The following is a 17,381-nucleotide window of genomic DNA, read 5'->3' on the forward strand; positions in this document are numbered from 1 at the left end:
CAGATACATATAAAGTACACGAGACAAAACACGCTGCTTTCATAAAATAAGCATCACAGGACATGTTCAAAGACTCCTATTTCAATACCCAATACAAAATTGACACTTTATTCATCACAAGCAGCATATTTAGCAATGATTTACCATATCTCGAAAGGAGAGGTCCCAAAAACATCCTGTGGAATGGATGAGACTTGAGTAACTTTATATATCTGGAGATATTGTTCAAGTAAATATTTAATAAACATCGAATTATTTCTTAGCTAGTTCCTCAAGGATAGCATCAGTCCATCCTCCCAAGAGAGAAGACCCAAGACCCAAATTAGCATTGATGATGCTAATTCAAAGCTGAGGAATTTTCTCGATGTTTTTTGGTATAAGTATTGTAAAGGAAATGTATTTGTTTCAGAGTGGGGGGGGGGCAAGCAATGATGAATACCAGCATCCCAGGCATTTATCCAGCCTCCCAGGTATTTATGAGCCTTTAGGCTCAGGAAATAAAAAAGTTTGCGGCGGGGTATGGTTGGTCTTGTAAGGACAAAAGCCAAAAAGATTAACTTTTTGTTTCCCGATGGAGTTCGCGACGTTACCTTTCTCATCTCCTACAGAGTTTTATACGAGTGGTTCCAGCCGATTGGTTAGGGCTCTGGACTTTAAAACTTGAGGTCAGGGGTTCGAGTCCTGGTGTCACTGATTCTTTGGTTAGGTATGGGGATCAATGGTGTGCCCCTGTAAGCTCAACCAGAGCGAACCAATTCTAAATGGGAAACTGGATAAATCTAGGGGGAGGGGCACGAGCAACGTCGGATGATTTGCCCCCAGCCAAGCATTCACTCTCGGTTGATGGCATTGAATCAGAAGAGCGATACCTGCGCAATGTAGACGAAAAAAGTCAGCATGCGAAAAACTTGTGTATACAAAATAAGAGAATTGTCAACAAAAAAATTACGAAGGACACAAACAAACGGAGTACAAATTAAATTTCTACCTAGTCTGTACAAAAATAACTTAAACGCATAAACTCTCCTTCTTCTTATATTTATTTTCTTTTCTTGTTGAAAATACGTTGAAGAATGGCTAAATATTACTCAAAAAGGACAGTTATTGTGCTGCGAGAGCAACACTTTGGTTCTGTCGTGTTTTTCTTTTCTTTTTCTTTTTGTCCTAGCACCCCGATTTCAGGTTATTTCTAGAAAGTGGTAAGGGTGTAACCTTTGCGGTTTTTACGGAAACTGCGGACCATACTCCGTATTGCTGAATATGATTTTGTATTTTGGAAAGCTTCGTAGAACTCTTGCCTGGGGCCAAAAATCTATTGTTTCTATCGATTTTTGTTCGTGATTTCAGCTGAGTTTATCATTCGGTTTTTTGCACTTGGGATTGTGGTGAAGAAATGGTAACAGATGTTACTCCTAAACTGTAAAAGTTCTCTCATTGCTAAAGAAATTAGAGTTTATACTTGCTCCTTTCTAAGTGGTGACGTTAGAAACTTGGCCTACGGCAAAAAGGTCAACTTCTGAACTAAGACAAATAATATTTTTTGACGGCTCTCAATAGCTCTTGATGAGCTGATCAAATTATATGTCATCCATTTTTTGGTAGAAAAATTCCTTCATGAGATACATCAGTTTGAAAGTTTAAAGGGGTTGAAAACTCCAGTAGTAACACAATGAAACAAAAAATAGGCCCCTACAGAAACGGTATCAGTTGTTCCTCCTAAACTTTAAAAGTTCTCTCAATGCTAAATCAATTAGAGTTTATCCTTTGCTCTTTTCTAAGTGATGACATTAGAAACTCGGCCAACGGCAAAAAAGTCAACTTTTGAACTAAGACAGATAGATTTTTTTTGGACGGCAGTCGATAGCTCTTGCAGAGCTGATCAAAGTGTATGTCATCCATTTTTTGCTAAAAAAATTCCTTCATGAGATATACCAGTTTGAAAGTTTAAACGGGTTGACAGCTTTAGTAGTAAGGTACACACTGAAACCAAAAATAGGCCGATACCAATTGTGAGACATATAGTGGATTTTTAAGCAACAGCCGGCTGTTAGCTCATAATCATCTTCGGCAATGAGTGGTTCGGAACTTTTGGTAGTTGGTATACCTAATATTTGTTTCCGGTGTATTTGATGGTAAGACCAATTTGGTTCCAGTGATAAGACATGTAGGGGACTTGTAAGTAATAACCGGCTGTTAGGCTACAATCATCTTCAGCGATGAAGGGCTTGCAACTTTTGCTATTTACAATGAGGGGTTTGAAAATTTTGCGAGTTGGTGTACCTAGTATTTATTTTAAGATCTCTACAGATCAACAACTTCAGTGTTTAATCGAAGCGAGGAAACAAAACCAAAGTGTTGCTCTCGCAACACTTTACTTGGCGAAGCCAAACAAAGGCTGCCACAAGACCTCAAGCTGCCTTTGCAACGTATTTCTAGTTTTGTTTCAATAGGACAGGCTTTTTATTATTTCAAGAAATATAACCCCAGTTGCTGCCTATTAAATGGCATCAGGAAGCGGTATCATGTAAGTAAAAAGTGATGTCTTTGGGGTATTAAATAAAGAAAAAACAGTTTTTTTTTAACTGAAAGTAAGGAGCGACATTAAAACTTAAAACGAACAGAAATCACTTCGTATACGAAAGGGGCTGCTTCCTCATCAATGCCCCGCTCTTTACGCTAAAGTTTGGCTCTTTCTTTCAACTCTTCTTTTCAAAACAGTAAAAACTGGATACAGTAAAAACAGTAAAAACTTTGGATAACTGGGACGGAAAATAAAAAGCAGTTGTATTTAGTCTTTATTTGTTCTAAGCCCTATTAAAAATTTGTTGGTAACTTTTAGCTTTCTTTCTTGACACTTTTGTTGAAAATCGGCACACACTACCGTTTTTCTCAATTTTTTGCTTCATTTTCTTGTCTTCTGATTTATTGGTCATGAAAAAAAGATCTGAGAGATATCTGACACTCCCTGCAACTCGCTACGTTTTCTAAGGAAGTTGGCAGTCTTCAAGTGCTCTAAAAGATGACAATTCTAGATCGTTGTCACCTCAGCAAATACGAAAAATGACATCCCCCAATACTGATTTTTTTAGAATTGGACCCTCCATAGCACAACAGTAGCTTTTACCAAAGCTGAAAATAGTTTAATTGTTAGTAACAGATTTTTTTTTTAATTTTTCCTGTTCCGTGGGAGTACATGATGCACAAGCTAAAAAGAAGGATCAAGACAGTTTGTATGTCGAAGGTACCCAAATAATTCTCACCTTCTGCCCTCCCCCAAAAAAGTAATTAGGGACGCCTTTGTCTTCGGTTATAATTATCAAAGTTTTGCCAAAGTTTTGTTTTGTTTCATAATGGATTCCCCCTCCCCCCTATTTTTTCAAAGCCTGTCCCTATTACTCGGGTTTTTTAGTAAAAATAACTAAGGCGCGTATCAAAACCAAATGGTGAAGATATTTGAAGACAAGAGGACTATATTTGAAAAAATGCATCATGTTCCATGTACATCCGTTATTTTTATTAGTCCAAAGGTTATTTCTTCATATCAAATATCTTTTTTTCCCGATTTGTTGAGATAATGTGCACAAAGCTCCTAAGGTAGGATGTGAGAAAGGAAGCAAAAAGTAAAATACTGTAAAAATGAACATAAATAAGCTATAATGAAAATTATCATATTAAAGTCAATGCAAGCGTTGCAAAGAAACGTTCATATGGGCTGACAAAGGTTGGTTTGAATGTTCCGTATAGACTTGTGAAAATATACTACTCTCTGTCCTGGACTGGCTTATTCTGGGACTAGAAAGTGCAAGATATTGGTCACAATAGATTATACCCCTTTAGAATAGACTGAAAAGGAATTTAATTACAAATGTCTTCTTTTATATTTACAACATTGAAAAAGAAAAAGATGCAGAGAAAAAAAAATCCTGATATGCTGAGTTTTCTGCAATTGATATTATAAAATATTCAGCTTATTTTTTTTTAAGTTCTTTCTAAGGACGGTTCAAACACACACACAATTGCCAAGGTTTTATTGCAGTCTTAAAATTATCTGCCCATGACTGACTCTTTTTAAATTTGTAATGAATCACTAGTATATATCGTGATATTTAAAATATAGGGGCGGTTCCCCTATATTATGTAAAGTCTAAATTACCAATCCATTCTTGATTTTTTTTGACATGCCAAAACAATTATTTATTATAATAGTGTATGGCTGCATCATCAAGATTAATAGCATTTCCATGTGTGGTCTCCACTATGCTCCTCCTTATTTCATAGTTTAATACTTTTTCTGATTCCCTTACATTCTTCTTATTTTTGTACATGATCCGTCACTCCAATCTTTTTTGTACACGTCTCTCCTCTTCTTTATAGATAGATAGATAGATAGATAGATAGATAGATAGATAGATAGATAGGTGTATTTCAATAGCCCATGGGCCATATATACACAAAAACATAGATAAATAATAAACAAGCAAGGAAAGTAAACAATATTACAAGTTACAAACACGCGCAAAAACACATTACAACGCAAAAATACCTAATCTAATAACAAAAGAAATTAATCATATAAGCTTTGTCTTCTTACTAAGGATTTATCTACATACACTCCCACTTGAAATATTGTGGTTGGGCTACTATTTTGCAGAATACCAGGACACATCAAATTAATCACATCCAAATAATTTTTCCGGAAATCAAAGAGCACCGGGTATTTCCAGAGAAAATGATCCAAGTCTTCATCCTCATCTCTACAAAGGGGACAAACATACCGCCTATTAGGACCAACTATCATCTTTTTTGTCAAACATTTTTTGCCTGTTCTGGATTGGAAGACAATTTGCCATAAGCTGAATCCAACGACGTAGAATCATAGCCAGTAAATTAAGTTTAAAATAAACCTCCTCTCCAAAACTAGGATTAGCCTGATTATAATCTTGTAGAGTTGTAGAACCTAAGACCAGCCCTTGTCAATGATGAATTTCCTGACTCTCTAATATAAATTGTACCTGGATTTCTAAACATGTTGGTATATCCCTAGAACAAAGAAAATTATTCCATAATTAAGACATTTCTATTTTTTCTAGTAATGATTTAATCTGGGATAGCCACGAGGTTTTTAAACCACTTTCCAACATCTGATCATATGCCACTCTTACTAGTCTCTCTTCATTGCTCTTAGTCAACTTCAACCAGAATCTAAGGATTAAAATATACCTACTTAGCTTAAAAGAAAATAGGCCTATAGCACCATTCAGATTTACAACAAACCTTTCTCTTCTTCTTCGGCGCTTTCTTCCTCCTCTTCTTCAGCTTCTGAATTCAGGAAAGAATCTGACTCGTATACCTCTTCTGGTATTAGATAGCCTACAATAGAATAGGATTCAAATACACAATTATCACCTTTCAGAATCTGTGAATGAATTGTCTGATGTAGACCAAACACTCTTTTATAATACTGGAGTTGAAGGGACTCCAGTTGCTGCACCGTTTCTCCACCCCATATCTCTGCTCCATATTCTATCACGGGTAAAGTTTTTGTATTAAATATTCTTTTATGCATTTTTTAGGTTTTTAATCCCCATTATTGTCGGGTTTCTAAAAATTGCAGACATGGACACTCTACCTCTCTTAATTATTTCATCAACATGACTTTTTAGGCTTCCGTTTTCCGATAAGATAAAGCCTAAATATTTTATTCTTTTGCTTATAATTAGTTCCTTAATATTAAATTTAAATCTATATTTTTCTTCGCCACCTACACTCCATTTTTTAAAAATAACAACTTCGCTCTTTTTAGTATTCGGTCGTATCTTTTTTTTTTATCTGCAAACATTCTTTTATGATATTCAAAAGTGTCCTCATATCTTGCGGTTTATTAGCCACCAAAGCAATATCATCTGCAAATAAAAGAGTTTTGCAGCTTCGAGTTTTGCAAATAATAGATAGTTTTTAAGTCCCTAGGCTAACTTTCAGAGCCCATCTATTCTCTAGAAAGTTAACAACATCATTTGTAAGAATATTGAACAACTTAGGCAAAAGGTTGCTGCCCTGTTTTACTCCCAGCTTAATATCAAAAAGCCTAGAAAACCTATTACCAACTTGTACGATTCCACTCACGCAAGTATACATGCTAATTATCAAACTAACAAATAAATGGCGAAGGCCAATTCTTAGTATGGCATCTTTCACTAACTCTCTGTTGACACAGTCAAAAGCCTTGTGGAGGTCCAGAAATCCTACATAAAGACAAGTTTTCCCTTTCCATATTTATCTATTAATGCCTTTAAAATAAACACACTATCTATCGTCCCATACCCTTTCCCGAAAACCTCCTTGTTCCTCATGTACTAAATCATTTTTGTTGAACCAATTGGAAAGCCTTGTATCTAATATTTTCTCCAATACCCTACTTAAAGCAGGGACAAGCGCAATTAAACGATAATTCTCATGAGCCTTCGGGTTTCCTCTCTTAAAAAGTGGTGTAAACAGTGGTGTCTTCCAAGCTCTTGGCCATTGCTCTGACATTAACACCTTATTACAAAGAAGAACAATTATCGGCATTAAAATGGAAATAAAATTCTTAAATTACTTTATTGGTATACCAGTCAACACCCGCAGCAGTACCACCTTTTAAATCCTTAAATACCAACTTAATCTCTTGGAAATTCACACCAGACACTATATAACAATCATATTCCCTCATAGGATAAAATAATAAGTGGTATGCGCTACCACCTGAAGATTTACACAATCAACATTCCAAATTTCTTAGGTAATCAGGCCATGTTTCCGGAATAACCTGGGTATTAACTTTTCCCTTTCCCCTATCATTCCTTATATAACCCCAAAACTTCTTAAAATCTTTATTTCTAAAATCATCAGCAATGTCCAGTTTCTTCTCATTCTCATACTCTTTTTTTCACTTTTTATTAAACTTTTATATTTTCTTCTTTTATCTTTATATTTAGCCAAACTCAAACTTTGATCTTCCACGCTTTCACATTCATTCAAACGATTTAATAAATATTTTAATTCTCCTTTTATTAACTTGCAATCCAAATCAAAATACCACTCATTCTTTCTTAATTTTTTTGTTAGGCCACACGGTTCTGCACAACTGCCCATTATTTAATTTAACTTCACAATTACACCAAGTGCATCTTTTTCATTGTCTTCTAACGCATTCAACTTATTTTTTACATGGGACTTCAAGAGTCCCATGTCAAGTTTTTTTTTATGCCGAACACATCTACATCTCATTACTTAGTAAGTATAATTGACAGTATTTTGCAAAAGCTCGATGGACCAGATTCTTGGATTAATCTTATTGCAATAGATCTAAGAAAAGCTTTTGATTTAATTTGCCACAATATTCTTGTAAAAAAACTTCTTGGACTAGGTTTACATTCATTCCTTGTGCGTTTAATTGCTAGTCTTCTTTCTGGTAGATGTCAATGGACAAAATATAAGTCCACCTACTCCTACCCACTACCCATTTTTAATGGAGTTCCCCAAGGTACCCTTTTGGGACTACTTTTGTTTCTTGTCATAATAAATGATTTTGCAACAACACTGGATGACCGCTGGAAGTATGTCGACGATTTGTCGCTCATTGAATGTTGTCGAAAAAACCTACCAAGCGGAGCAGGTTCATTAATGAAAGATATATGTCAAGAGGCAAAGGTGGACAAAATGACTGTCAACTTTGATAAATCTGTAATTTTAACATTTTCTTTTTTAAAATCTGCGCCAGGTTTTAATCCACCTATTCCCAGCGCCAGTCACGTGACCGAAATTAAACTGCTCGGCGTTCACATCACTTCGAATCTGTAATAGAATAAACATGTTGATGGCATGTTAAAAAAGCTAATTTGGCCATCAGGTCTCTGAAGTTGTTGGCTCGCCATGGAATCCCTGCACCACACCTCCTACGCATCTATTTCTCTTTTATACGTTCCACTCTTGAATACTGTTGCCCTGTATGGCATTTCGGGCTGACTAGGAAACAGTCGGACCGGGTTTAGAGGGTGAAAACCGTGCCCTTCTAGTAATCTCAAAAGCCCCAAAAATACCATACATATCCCTCCTTAATCAGTTTCAACTTTAAACCCTTCAAAACTAGCCCTATCCTTTGGCAATAAAATTTTGTCCGGCCCTATACACCGAAATATCCTCCCTCCCTAACATCAACCGGCACGGGTAAGGCAACTCAGGGCCGTTGCAGAGCCTGTACCGAAACTTCAACCTGTGACTGTGTCACATGCTCGTTATGAGCTTAGTTTTGTGCCCTCGTTTGTTAAGTTGTTTAATGCTGGGTCAATTTTTTAATCCGGATCATTGTTGTTAATTGTATATATTATAATTAATTTATATATTTAATTATGTTTATATATTTTTAATTTATATATTTTATATTATGTTAATTGTATATATTTTGTGTATACTTGTTGACTTTATCGTGTGTACGTGACAATTGTTATTGTTAATTGTACATATTATAATATTGTGAATGTTAATTTTGACTTGTCGACGAATTTTTGTATGTGTATGACAATAAAAACTAACAATAGGCTCTGTCCGTCGCATGTTTTTAAATAAAATGAATTTGAATTAAAATTTAATAGCTTTCTTCCAAATGCCTCATTATCTTTATCTGTTAAATCGTTTCTAATTCATTTTTCTAAACCTTTTTTTCTATACTCCCCATTGTAGAAATTTGTTACTCGTTGACCGCGGTCCAGAAGTTGCCCAACCTTTACCTCAAAAATAATAGCTCTTTGATCAGATCCAACTAAATCTAACACTCCCATATTAATTGATTCAGGTACAATTTGCGTATTAATTAGGGCATAATCTACAACACTGGGATTTGGACCCGAAAAGCAAGTAAACTCGCCCCTACCCTTATCATTCCCAGCCTACCATTTGCAATCATCAGACCATGTTCCCCACAAAACGCTAGGAGCTTTCTTCCACATACATATATTTTTCTTTTTTTATCCTTGTTGGTTTGTGGTATTCTGCAACAAATTAGGACAAATCACCTAAATATGGGATCAACACATCTGGGATCTCAGCCTTCATGCCAGTATAAGCATTAAAATCCCCCATTAGTTGGTGGGGCGCTTCGCGCCACCCCCCACCCCCAAGCCCCCCCGCGCGCGTAAGTCGTTACGCGCCATATAAGTTACGCGCCATTGTAGTTGTGTCCCTGTGTTCCACCTGTGAATATAGATAGATTTATATATGTGTTTCAAACTACGTAAAAATTGCGAATATACAACATTCTTGGCTTTCCCATTGTCTGTGCATATACAAAGCCGTATGTACTAATAATGACGTCATATGCAAGCGCTCTTTTTACAAACAAACAAACATGCATACACACAACTCGTTTTTATATAGATAGATAGATACATAGATACAATACAAATTAACTGCGTAAAACTTGCGAATATGCAACATTCTTCGCTGTCCAATTGTCGCTGCATATAAATAGATTGTCAGGTTTACCGACCCTCGAACATGCAACGTACAATTGTCCATGGGAAAAACAATCAGTATTAAGATCTATACCACATTTTTCTAATGATTGACCTTGAGCTTTGTTAATGGTGATTGCAAATGCTAATCGAATTGGGAATTGCAATCTTTTAAATTGAAAAGGCAGATCCGTTGGAATCATGGGAATGCGAGGAATAAGAACAGCCTCACCCTCAAAAGGCCCGGTCAAGATTGTGGCCTCTATTAGGTTTTCCATTGTTTTTTTTTACGGCAAGTCGCGTGCCATTGCAAAGCTTTGGTGGGTTGATATTTCTTAAAAGTATTATTGGTACGCCTATTTTTAGTTGTAGCACGTGTGGTGGAAACCCTGAAAGATCTATGGAATTTAAAAATTCAGATGGATAATTAACCGCTTCATTTGGTTCCAAAACTGTGTCGACTGACTTGTAAAGGACTGCCTGGTCTCGAATCTTGGTCAAAACAATATTGTTCATTTCGTGGACGTCTATATTTTTGGGTGCGAGAATCGCTCTTTCACTTAGCCATTTATTATTTTTATTATTTTTTAGAATATTCGGAAATACTTTTTCAATCAATTCATTTTTGGACGTCACTAAATTACAGAAATCAGCAGGTAGTTGTATACGTCCTGAAATTGAGTCTACTGGGAGCTTTCCGTTTCCAATTGCCAGCAATTGATCTGAAAATGTTTGACCAGAGTCATCGTTTTGCAATCGGACACGCATATTTGTAGTTAATTTTAATATTTTTACGTGTGCCCATAAATTAGAATTATTCAGGCAAGCATTCATTTCGTCTGCAGGAGTTGATCTAGGTATTATAGGTAATGTTTGCCTGAAATCTCCCGCAAGCAATATTAATGTGCTGCCAAAGGGTTTCGACTTCCCTCTCAAATCTTTCAAGCATTGATCCAGAACCTCGAGCGATTTTTTGTGTGCCATTGTGCACTCATCCCAAATAATAAGTTTGCATTGCTGCAATACTTTACCCATCCCAGATGATTTGGAAATATTGCACGTGGGAGTTTCTGTAGAATGCAAATTCAGAGGCAATTTCAAAGCGGAATGAGTAGTTCTTCCACCAGGCAGCAATGTTGCGGCTATTCCGGACGACGCAATTGCCAACGCTATATTATTTTTTGATCGAATTGATGCCAGAATCAGTTTTATCACAAACGTTTTACCAGTACCTCCTGGCGCATCCAAAAAGAAAATTTCTCCAACGTTGTTATCGACACAATGCATTATCGTATCATAAATGTCTTTTTGTTCCGACGTTAACTTGGAAATGTTATTTTGTACATACGACAATAGATCACTCGTACTGTAACTTTGTTCACGATCCAATTCTACACATGTCGAAACAGCAGCGATACTGTTAGGTGAAGGCATTCCCAAATCCTGAAAAGGTTTGTTTGCCATACGTACGCACAAATCTTCTATAATAACTAAAGTGTAGTTATAAATTTCTAATGTAAAATCAAAAGTCATATCTGACGTCTCTAACTGTTTTCGATGGAGTATATCTTCGGACATTTTTGACTTATATTTTTCCCATAACTCTGTAGGAGCTGATGGAGAGCAAGTTGTTAAAATGATGCCAAACAATGCACGAATTTGACTTGGGGTTGACGTTTCGCACGCGTCATTGATGCAGTTATCCCAGTGTTGGTCATTCTCCAATAAATTCAGAGCTTGGCATGCACTACGGTAAGTGTCATGTATAGTACCGTTTACAGTTCTCAAATACTCAAAGGATGTCGGACCGGGTACATTCACCAAAAGCAGGCGTAGAAAGAAGCATTCATGTTGATTGGGGTGAACGGTGTAGAGTCTTCCTATCGTGGTATCTTTGAAGATGGTAGGTTGGCCGTCGACTGACTTACCCTGTTTTCGACGTTCAAATACTTTATTTTAGTATTCCACGTGTATTACGAAGGCACTTCAGTATACAGCAGATTTTTTGCAAAAGAATCCTTTTTGCAAAGCGAAAAAAAGCTGTTAATGTTGTATCCGGTGGATTCAGGGCTCTTTGTTGCACGTTGGTTTCCGTGAAATAAACACGTTGACCATTCTGTAAATGTACCGCTAAGTGAACAACAGCTGGACTACGTTCATGTATCGGAAATGAAAGAATTCGCCAAACAGCTTCATTACTGCTTATGCATCTTCCAGCCTGATATTGTACGATTTCGTCGAAATCTTTGATTTCGGACTTCAAGCCAAAAACTGCCATGTCACTGCCTTTGTTGACGTATTTACATATTTATTTGATTGCCTTTACGGAGTTACAGTATTCAACGTTTATGTGTGCATTAAATGTTTTTGATAATAATGGGGAATATGGAACAACCCACTGGTTATCTACTTCGATGGTGGTACCGTTACGCTTCTTTATTATTGCTGTTTTACCGCCATCTTCAGTAGATCTTCTTCTATATTGTGGGTAACTATCATTGCCAGTAATTGTGTTTGATACTAAAAGTCGAGGATATTGCTTTGTGCACCTTCCTTTGGCCATGCATGGTGAATTTTCGTTCAGTGCACCGCAAGGTTCATGTATCATATTTTTTACAATAATATCATGTAACCCCTTATCGACATTTTTATCAGGTATTTCAGCGGAAATCACATCATCAATTTCGTTCGAAGTAATTTTTTTATGTAGCCAGATTAGTATATGTGCGTGCGGCAAACCTCGTTTTTGCCATTCCACTGAGTACATCCAGCATCGCACTGACCCAAGCACTTCAAGTTTTACTATGTAGTTTATCAGTGATTTCAACTTTTGCCGGAAGACACGGGCCGTAATGTCATGCCTATGAACCACTGATTGGCCTTGAAGTAAAAGCTGCAACACATCTACACAAGCTATAATCATCGACTGGGCTGTACCTGAATGCCAGGCGATAACTTTCAGGTTGCTCTGATTCCTCGGCACGCTTTCTTTTCTTACTTTCTCTATCAGCAGCAAGCTTGATTTCTTGCTGTTCTTATGAATCCTCGGCACGCTTTCTTTTTTTACTTTCTCTATCAGCAGCAAGCCTGATTTCTTGCTGTTTTTGTGATTCCTCAGCACGCCTTCTTTTTTCACTTTCTCTTTTAGCAGCAAGTCTGCTTTCACGTTGCTCTGGTAGTTCCTCGGCACGCTTTCTGTTCTTTCTTTCTCTATCAGCCTCAAGCCTGTTTCCTTGCTGTTCTTTTGATTCCTCGGCACGCCTTCTTTTTTCGCTTTCTCTTTTAGCAGCAAGTCTGCTTTAGCGTTGCTCTGGTAGTTCCTCGGCACGCTTTCTGTTCTTTCTTTCTCTATCAGCCTCAAGCCTGTTTCCTTGCTGTTCTTTTGATTCCTCGGCACGCTTTCTTTTCTGACTTTCTCTATCAGCAGCAAGTTTTTTGGCATAGACTCTTTGAGCATCTTCATCGGCTTTTGCCATTGTAAGTTCATCAGTCATTTTAAACTTAAACATTAATAGATCTCTACGTGATCATATATGTCTTAAATATCTTTAATGACGTCACCGTCATAGCAAAAATGACGACAACTAACTTCATGACGTCAGTCGACACAGAAACATGACGTCACCTGACAGACACACGATCCACAGACAGACAACTTATTTTTATATATATATATATATATATATATATATATATATATATATATATATATATATATATATATATATATATATATATATATATATATATATATATATATAATATATATATATATATATATATATATATATATATATATATATATATGTTTTTAACTACGTAAAACTTGCGAATATACAACATTCTTCGCTGTCCCATTGTCTGTGCATATAAATAGATTGTCAGGTTTACTGACTCTTGAACCTGCAACATATAACTGTCCATGAGAAAAACAATCCGTATTCAGATCTATACCTCATTATTCTAATGATGTGTCCCTGTGTACCGGACGACCGGGACACACATATATATATATATATATTTATATATATATATATATATATATATATATATATATATACTAGCTGTTGGGGTGGCGCTTCGCGCCACCTCAACACCTAGTTGGTGGGGGCGCTTCGCGCCCCCCCAAGCCCCCCCGCGCGCGTAAGTCGTTACGCGCCATAATAGTTACGCGCCATTGTAGTTGTGTCCCTATGTCCCACCTGTGAATATAGATAGATATATATATAGATATATATATATATATATATATATATATATATATATATATATATATATATATATATATATATATATATGGTTTTAACTACGTAAAACTTGCGAATATACAACATTCTTTGCTGTCCCATTGTCTTTGCATATAAATAGATTGTCAGGTTTACCGACTCTTGAACATGCAACATATAATGGTCCATGGGAAAACAATCTGTATTCAGATCTATACCTCATGATTCTAATGATTGCCCTTGAGCTTTGTTGATGGTGATTGCTAATCGACCATTCCCTGTCCCGGTGTCCCGGTCGTCATTTACATCCCCCTGTTTCCCCCGGTGTCCCCGTTGTAGTTGTGTCCCTGTGTCCCGGTCGTCATTTATATTCCCTGTGTCCCGGTCGTCATTTGTATCCCGGTGTCCCGGTCTGTATATACATTCGTTTTTTAGTTTTGTTTTTCTCCTTTATTTTTTTCCTTTTTTTTTCTTTTTTAGCTTATTTAGATTTTTAGATTTTTTAGTTTTTTTATTAGTTTTTAGTTTTTTTTTCTTTTTAGTTTTTTTGTCCCGGTCGTCATTTATATCCCCCTGTTTCCCCCGGTGTCCCCGTTGTAGTTGTGTCCCTGTGTCCCGGTCGTCATTTATATTCCCTGTGTCCCGGTCGTCATTTGTATCCCGGTGTACCGGTCTGTATATACATTCGTTTTTTAGTTTTGTTTTTCTCCTTTATTTTTTTCCTTTTTTTTTCTTTTTTAGTTTATTTAGATTTTTAGATTTTTTAGTTTTTTTATTAGTTTTTAGTTTTTTTTTCTTTTTAGTTTTTTTGTAGTTTTTACCTTCTTTTTAGTTTTGTTAATTTTTTTTTTTACTTATGTCCTGGTCGTCATTTATACTCCCTGTGTCCCGGTGCTTTGTTGATTGCTAATCGAACATTCCTTTTGTCCTGGTCGCTTTCTATTTGAGTGTCGTCATTTATTTTTTTCTTTTTTAGTTCTTTTAGTTTTTACCTTTTTTAGTTTTTTTTAGTTTTTTCGATGAAAATTTTTTTTAGTTTTTTCCTTTTTTTCTTTTTAGTTTTTTATTGGTTTTTACCTTTATGTTAGCTTATTTTTCAGTTTTTTCCTTTTTTTTTAGTTTTTTTTTATTTTTTATTTTTTTTAGTTTTTTACCTTTTTTTAGTTTTTTTAGTTTTTTTAGTTTTTTTAGTTTTTTAGCTTTTTTACTTTTTTTATTAGTTTTTAGTTTTTTTGTAGTTTTTGCCTTTTTTTAGTTTTTTCAGTTTTTTTTTAGTTTTTTATTGGTTTTTACCTTTATTTTAGCTTATTTTTCAGTTTTTTCCTTTTTTTTAGTTTTTTTTAGTTTTTAGTTTTTTTAGTTTTTTACCTTTTTTTAGTTTTTTTAGTTTTTTTAGTTTTTTAGCTTTTTTATTTTTTTTATTAGTTTTTAGTTTTTTTTTGTAGTTTTTGCCTTTTTTTTAGTTTTTTTAGTTTTTTAGCTTTTTTATTAGTTTTTAGTTTTTTTTGTAGTTTTTGCCTTTTTTTAGTTTTTTTAGTTTTTTAGCTTTTTTATTTTTTTTATTAGTTTTTAGTTTTTTTTGTAGTTTTTGCCTTTTTTTAGTTTTTTCAGTTTTGACGTCACCTGATCCAGTTTTTTCAGGTGACGTCACCTGATCCACGATCCACAGATCCACAGACAACTTATTTTTATATATATAGATAGTTTTTTTTTTTTACTTATGTCCTGGTCGTCATTTATACTCCCTGTGTCCCGGTGCTTTGTTGATTGCTAATCGAACATTCCTTTTGTCCTGGTCGCTTTCTCTTTGAGTTTCGTCATTTATTTTTTTCTTTTTTAGTTCTTTTAGTTTTTACCTTTTTTAGTTTTTTTTAGTTTTTTAGATGAAAATTTTTTTTAGTTTTTTCCTTTTTTTCTTTTTAGTTTTTTATTGGTTTTTACCTTTATTTTAGCTTATTTTTCAGTTTTTTCCTTTTTTTTAGTTTTTTTTTATTTTTTATTTTTTTTAGTTTTTTACCTTTTTTTAGTTTTTTTAGTTTTTTTAGTTTTTTAGCTTTTTTACTTTTTTTATTAGTTTTTAGTTTTTTTTGTAGTTTTTGCCTTTTTTAGTTTTTTCAGTTTTTTTTTAGTTTTTTATTGGTTTTTACCTTTATTTTAGCTTATTTTTCAGTTTTTTCCTTTTTTTTTAGTTTTTTTTAGTTTTTAGTTTTTTTAGTTTTTTACCTTTTTTTAGTTTTTTTAGTTTTTTAGCTTTTTTATTTTTTTTTTTAGTTTTTAGTTTTTTTTGTAGTTTTTGCCTTTTTTTAGTTTTTTTAGTTTTTTAGCTTTTTTATTAGTTTTTAGTTTTTTTGTAGTTTTTGCCTTTTTTTAGTTTTTTTAGTTTTTTAGCTTTTTTATTTTTTTTATTAGTTTTTAGTTTTTTTGTAGTTTTTGCCTTTTTTTAGTTTTTTCAGTTTTGACGTCACCTGATCCAGTTTTTTCAGGTGACGTCACCTGATCCATCCACAGACAGACAGACAACTTATTTTTATATAGATATATATATATATATATATATATATATATATATATATATATATATATATATATATATATATATATATATGGACCCTCAAAGAGAAATTACAGACTGGGACACCGGGACACAAATGACGACCGGGACACCGGAACACAACTACAACGGGGACACTGGGGGGAAAAGGGGGATAGATAAATGACGACGGGGACAGAGGGAATGTTCGATTAGCAATCACCATCAACAAAGCTCAAGGGCAATCATTAGAATAATGAAGGATAGATCTGAATATGGATTGTTTTTCCCATGGACAATTATATGTTGCATGTTCAAGAGTCGGTAAACCTGACAATCTATTTATATGCACAGACAATGGGACAGCGAAGAATGTTGTATATTCGCAAGTTATACGTAGTTAAAAACACACACACACATATATATATATATATATATATATATATATATATATATATATATATATATATATATATATATATACATATATATATATATATATATATATATATATATATATATATATATATATATATATATATATATATATATATATATATATATATATATATATATATATATATATATATATATATATATATATATATATTCACAGGTGGGACACATGGACTTAACTACAATGGCACGTAACTAATATGGCACGTAACGACTTACGCGCGCGGGGGGGGGGGGGGGGGGGCTTGGGGGGCGCCAAGCGCCCCCACGAACTAGGTGTTGGGGTGGCGCCAAGCGCTAGTCTATATATATATCTAGTATATATATGTTTATACATACAACAGCTAATATATATATATATATATATATATATATATATATATATATATATATATATATATATATATATATATATATATATATATATATATATATATATATATATATATATATATATATATATATATATATATATATAATATAATATATATATAATATATATATATATATATATATATATATATATATATATATATATATATATATATAATATATATATATATTGACTGACGTCGTGTTTGTGTGTCGACTGACGTCATTATAAGGATTGAGCATTATTTCGTCATGAGGTTGTTTGTCGACACAAGTCATGTTTGTCGACTGACGAAATTACAGACCGGG

The 17,381-nt window shown here is 34.2% G+C and overlaps 1 protein-coding gene across 1 annotated transcript in view; it reads right to left on the minus strand.

Annotated features, from left to right (window-relative positions):
- LOC136025011 (histone-lysine N-methyltransferase, H3 lysine-79 specific-like) overlaps positions 1–17,381 on the minus strand; it is a 469,133-nt gene that overhangs the window by 74,592 nt on the left and 377,160 nt on the right. The window lies entirely within an intron of this gene.

Source organism: Artemia franciscana, chromosome 1, assembly GCF_032884065.1.
Source record: "Artemia franciscana chromosome 1, ASM3288406v1, whole genome shotgun sequence".
NCBI classification, from domain to species: domain Eukaryota; kingdom Metazoa; phylum Arthropoda; class Branchiopoda; order Anostraca; family Artemiidae; genus Artemia; species Artemia franciscana.